Genomic DNA, 6,727 nt, shown 5'->3' with positions numbered 1-6,727 from the left:
TTCCTCTTGGTTCCTTGTAATTTGTGTTGTATCCATCTGTAGGGGAAACGTATGCAACATGCCACTCTTAAAATCCTCCAACATACTTCCTATCCCATGTTTGAGGGCTGATGTAAATGGAGATGAACTAACCAAGCCTTGGCTAGACCCACCCTTTTTTCTAGCAACCCTAGAGTGATTCGTATATATTGTTTTGATGACATCATAAAGAAATTAGGAGATGTCTGGACTCGAGACAACATGTTGAGGGTTTCCATTACATCCTCCCTGATCCCCCATAGAAGAACTAGCTTGAGTGATTCGAGATCAAGGGTACAATTAGCCCTCCTATAATTGAGTGTGAATCTTTCCTCATAGTCCTCTAAGGATTCATTTGTTCTTAGGGTCATCCTAAAGATTTCCTCCTTTGTTTCCCTGGAACTGCAGTAATCAGTGTACTTGTCATTGAAGGCTTATTTCATTTGGGCCTAGGTAGTGATGTTGCCTTTAGGTAAATCATGAATGAGTGCAAGGGTACATCTTTGAGGGTAGATGGAAATAAATTTAGCTTATGTTCATCCAAGGCATAGTCATAGGTCCTACAAAAAACAAAAAATTCAAACACGAAGGTGTGAGGATCTCCAGAGGTTAGGCCATGGAAATGTGGAAGGGAAACATGGCTTATATTACTCATTTTGGCCTACCCATTAGTTTCCCTGATAGGGAAAATCTCATCTTATCTGTTTTTAGCCATGGTTTGTGTAGGTGAGATATGTTTTTCTTCCCCTATGGGTTCCTCAAAAATTCTACGTTTCTCACCTAGAGGCTTTTCTAATTCCCCTATAGTGAGAGAGGAAAGTTCACAATCACCAAAGAAGAATACAGGTTGACTGCTTGAAGGGGTGGGGGTTTTTGGTAAGAATTTCCCTTGATTTTCCCTACTCCTACGAGGCATGAAAGAACTAGCTATGTTTTTTGATTTCTTTTTCTCCTTTTTTTTTCTTCGTGAAGCTTTCAAACCAATAAGACTAATGCAAAGCAAAAAGCAAGTAACCCCTATGTAGAAACAACACCTACTTGAACACCTCCCTGACAACAGTGCCAAAAAATGATGAGCTATGGTATTGCACCAAGGATGTTGCAACTCCCAATGCTTATCAACCTAAATTATCAACTTGGGGTTCATACAAACTTAGAGGTGATAGTGCTATATGCACAACATGTTACGTTCTACTCATGTCCTCCTCAGTCGTTAGATTAGATCAAGGTATTCAAATACCACTCCTTCGACTAACTACAAATATAATTTCTTATGAAAGCATATCGTGATTGCAAGGAGATGAACTTGATTCTAACGACAGAAATGAAAATGCCATTAATTAAATGTGAATGCTAATTTAAATGTCATGAAAGGGAAAGGCTAGTCTAGTTGCAAAAGTAAATCCCGCCACCCTATTTTCACACTGTTGTAGCGGCTACAACCACCCTCCAAAATTTTTCCTTAGATTCGTTTTGGAGCCTCCTTTCCAACCATCCTCAACAGCATGTATTGCACTATCAAGTACATGAGATTTAGTTGTTTTCTAGCAGCTTCCGAGCCTCTGCATGATAGCTTGGTTCACTCCTGTCAGAGGCTGCTTCTGTAGAGTTGGTCTAGCTGCTGGCTGAGCAACTCCCTCAAGAAATTGCGCAATACTAGAGGGGAACCAGTCTTCCCTCCAGAAATTGCGCAAATATGACTCGCAGCCAACTGGGCTCATAAACTACGCAATTTATATATGAAATACCTATATGTTATGTTGTTATCATTGTAAACTGCCCCTCAACCTCTTCTTTTAATGTTATATTGGTTAAATGTGATGTACCATCGTCAACCCTTAGTCCTTGTTTTGATAGAATTCATTGATCAACCATTTAATTGGGTTACTCATACAATTTTTTAAACAGTGTGGTGTGCATCACATGAAAATGCTACATGGTCACGTAACATTGGTTCACACCAGTGCTAGGGCATGGCCCACATGTGGTTAATTATTCAAATGGTCAAGATCACAAAGGGTGATCCAACGCTATAGAAATTTGGATAGATAACCTATCTTTATTTCCTTTCAATTTCTTCATTTTGTATTTTTTGGCCATTTGACACGCTTCTTTGCAACTAAGAGAGTTGCGTTGACTTATGACCATAGACTTTCCCACTCAATTATTGTTGTGGCCATTTCATTCCCCATAAGAGATCTTAATATTCTCAAGAGAACAACTTGAATGCATTTTTGAGCTACTTAAGAGGTAAAGCTTTGACCCTGGGAATTCGATTTTTTCCTCTCACTAGATTTATGTCATAACATGTGCGTGTCGTACATTAATTTTCTAAAATTATATACTCTTAAACACAAACACGCACACACACACAAATTTCATTTAATATGTTGATATTTTTTGAATTTTTAAGGTAAATGAAGTTTTAGAATTTTAAAGCAAATTAATAACTAATAAAAATTTATTAAATTTTTTTTAAATAATGAAATAATATCAAGTTCATTTAAAATAATTGTCAAGGGGGTGTAGCTTAGAGAGGAGGTGATATTATCCTCCCCACTGAGGATTCCAACCCCATCTATATTGACATGCTCACTCCTTGGGAATCACTTCTACATAGATAATTTGTCTATTTTATTAGATATGAAACTAAATTAACATTGAAACTCAAAGAGAAATATAGTGATTATAACATTCAAGATACCCCAAGTGCTAGAGCACAGAGATATCTTAAAGAGAGGAAATGGATTATTGGAATGAGATTGGATAGACCTTCTTAGTTCATATTTTATTAGGGACTATAATTCAAGTGCATTTATTTGGATATTATAGGATGCATAAAATAGTATTTCTCAAGGGAGAGTATACCTAGTGGGCTATGTGCTATCCATGTTGTTGGATTGTTTAGCTCATTTTAATTTACAATTCTAATTAATAGCAAATCGTGTCAAATGTTTAACATTATAATTTTTTCTAAACATTTTTAAAGTATTAAAATTAGAACTCTATTGAAATCTTGATTAATAATAAAGTAACAATATTTTCCAATTTAAGAATTTTAATATTTCCTAAGAGAAGAAAACCTTACACACATACGCACACACATATTTTCCAAACTAAGATTTTCAATATTTCCTTGGAGAAGAAAACCCCTCTCACACACACACACACATTACAATTGTAAAAAAATTGTTTTTTAATATTTAATAAATTTCCACAATTTTTTATAATTTTACTAAAATACACAATCAATACACTAACCTTATAATTCATTAGTAAATAAAAAATCATTATAAATTTAGTTATAAACATAATATATAAATTATTCATTTAATTCAAATTTGAGTACTCTTAAGTGTGACTTTTTATGGGATTCCCCAAAAATATGCTCAAAAATCCAAAAAATCGCACTTAAAGACTACTCCATCAAAATTACATCTCATTCTATACATTTCAAACAAGCATGTGTAAGAGAAATATTATAAAGAATTAGATCCCTTATTATATACCATTCTCATTTAAAGTTTGTTATATGGATATTGATGTTAGCATTTATGGTCATGGACATGAATAGTATGCATACAAGACTTCATTTTGAGTTGCTTATATTTGGTGAACCGAGTTGTTTGATATTTTAATGTAAAGACTAAAAAATTAACAATCCTTTAATAAGATTTTTAATGGTGTTTTAATTAGCATTAATGAATTTAATGATATTTAATTTAAAGATTCAATTTACTTGTTTTGGTGCTTTTTGTTGTTGATACTATTCTTTATGATATTATAACTTTTTGTTATTTAATATTTATTTTCAAACTCAAATATAAATAATGATCACATTTTTAACATAGATGAAGCTATTTAATTTATATACCAAAATTTTCCAATTTATATTGGAATATTTAAATAAGAAATATATCCATATTTTAGCTATTTTAAGTTTTGGAGATTTAATAGGTATAATTTTCTGCCAATTTTAGTTGTATTAGGGAAGATATTTTTTAAAATTTTGAAGTTTGAGTTGCATAACTTGCACAATTTAGGCGATGGAGGAGTTTTCAAGGTGTTGAATCCATTAGTTTAGTCAAAAGCACATTTTAAACAACTAAACATCACAATCTCGGCTCACAGTTGTGTGCAATAATTAAACAAAACCACAATTTAACATATAACATATTCACAATTTACTTCACGATATATCTTGAGGTGAGTGATATTTAATGTTTTTGAAAATGGGATTTTGGCAATAATGTTTTAATTTGTATTATTGAATTTAATGATATTACTCAATTTTACTTGTTTTATATAATTTGGTAATTTTTTGTTGTTGATGCAATTCTTTATGATGTTATAATTTTTTTGTTATTCAATATGTATTTTTAAACTCATAAATATATCACATTTCTATCATGTTAAAAGAAGAACATAGAATAATTAGATGGAATTATTTCATTTACATGACGCAATTCCCTAGTTTTTGGTGGAATATTTAAATAAGAAATATAATCCTAGTCTCCCTGTTTGAAGTTTTGGAGATTTCATAGGCATATTTTTTTGTCAAATTTTCCATTATTATGGCATATATTTGTTAAAATTTAGAAGTTTGAGTTGTATAATCTATAGAGGTAGGTCCCTAAGGAGTATTAAAGGGGTTGAATCCATTTATGTAGTTAAAAAAACGCACTTTAAGCAACTAATATCACAATTTGCCCCACAAGTTTGTTGTAATCTTAATGAGTTGTTTTTAGTGAGACTTACTGTTAAACACACATGGACAGCACAAGAGATATGAAAGATAAAACATGTAGTACGTTTTTTATTAATAGAAGATATACATTTATAGTACATTATGTGACTCTTAGGTTTCAGATCCCAAGGTCTCTTGGACTGCTTAGTCTTTTCGGCTTCCACACTAACCCTTTAGGATTAGGTGTCCAACATTCCCCCCCTTAATCCGAAGGGTTATGTATGAGTCCAAGAATAGAGCTATAATACAAAATGTGCAAAAATGCATGGCAGCACTAGGCTGAATGTGCTCTATGAAATGTTGGTATAAAAGGGCGGTGGTTTAAGGATGACCACCAACACTGGAACGCTTAGTGCAGTTCCTGGAACTCTTCCAAAACTGGCAAGAAACTGAAGTTTTCTGCTAGAGGAAGTGTTCTCAATCTGTGATGGTTTAAGGATGACCAACAACTCTGGAATGCTTAATGCAATTCCTGGAACTCTTCCAAAACTGGAAAGAAGCTGGTGTCTTCTGCTGGAGGAAGTGTTCTCAATTTTGTTCCTGGAACTCTTCCAAAGCTGGCAAGAAGCTGAAGTCTTCTGCTAGAGGAAGTGTCCCAGATTGCCAACTGAAGGCATGTTCAGGGGCATCTTTGTCTCTGGCTATAACTCTGAAACTGGTGTGGCAGGTTGTGGCTCAGGCTCGCTTGATGTGGCTTTGAAGCTTGTAGATGACCATCATTTTCCCCCCTGTCAGGTACAAGGTGAGAAGATGGAGAAAACTCAACTGCAAGACTGTTCAATACTCTGGAACAAGTTCTGACATGTGTTTGGAATATCTTCTTGGCTGTTGATGCCCATTGCCAAGAAGCGATCCATCCAAGATGAATCTTTGTTCTTGCAGGACGTTTGTTTCTGAAGCATCTATGTGAAGAATGGCTGGTTTTATGACATTGCTTACATGGATGAAGATCAAAACAGTGATCTTTCAAATGGCCAACTCGGTCACAGTGTTGGCATTTTACAATCTGTTGTTGTTGTTGCTGCGGTGGAAGAGGAGTAGAATCTGGAACAGCTGAAACTGAACTGTCATAAGGAGCAGGTGAACTGTCATAAATGAATCCAGCACTCTGAAACTGAATGGGCTTGGCATAGTCTGGAATATGAAAGGACAATTCCTTGTCATATCCAAGACCAGTTTTGTGCTTGTTGTGGACAAGCTGTTCCCAAAGTCTGATGATGGGCTTGGGAAGTGCAGACTGAGTTTCTGCATCTGCATATACAACTGCTGCTTTATCTGAATGAACTGTAACATTATTAACATGCTGTTGATGGGTGGTTGTCTCAATGTTCTGAACAAAAACAGGTTCAGAATGGTGTCTATTTTGATGTAGCTCTTCTTGCTGTAGCTGTGATTCAAGCTGCAAAAACTCTATCTTTTCTTGTGCATATTGCAGACATGTTTGAATTTCTGAAAGAGAGGCTTTGTTAATTTTGACTGTGCTGTTAGCAGTGGACATGATTAGAGTTCTCAATAACTCTAATATTCTTTCAAGCTTAGCCATTTTTCTACACCTTAAAAAAACTCCAAATCCCACAGAAAAATGTAAGCTGCTAAATATCTTCAAGTTGCATGAACTGTCGCAAGAAGCAATTTATAGGGCCATATGGATGGAACTGTCCTATGCACCATTGACATGTCAAGGAAGAAAGAAGACAGACGACAAAAAGCTCAGGTGATGGATCTTGCTGCTGCTGCTCATGGACCACTTACAAAATACAATGCAGTTTGGTTTGAATGTTTGAAAACGAAGCCCAAACGTGATGCTCCGTCTTCTCTTGCTATTATAACTTTGATATTTTGTACCCTGGTTCACATTTTTTCTTTTGAAGCTAAATCCATATAAATATAAAATACAGGGACGGTATTCTTGATGTGACACACATTCATCATTCGGGACAGAAACGCACTTTTTTTTCGCTT

The sequence above is a fragment of the Pinus tabuliformis genome, chromosome Q, assembly GCF_031772625.1.
Source record: "Pinus tabuliformis cultivar Carrire ecotype Pingquan chromosome Q, CPIR1, whole genome shotgun sequence".
Taxonomy (NCBI): domain Eukaryota; kingdom Viridiplantae; phylum Streptophyta; class Pinopsida; order Pinales; family Pinaceae; genus Pinus; species Pinus tabuliformis.
Note: the sequence above shows the minus strand (reverse complement) of the source record.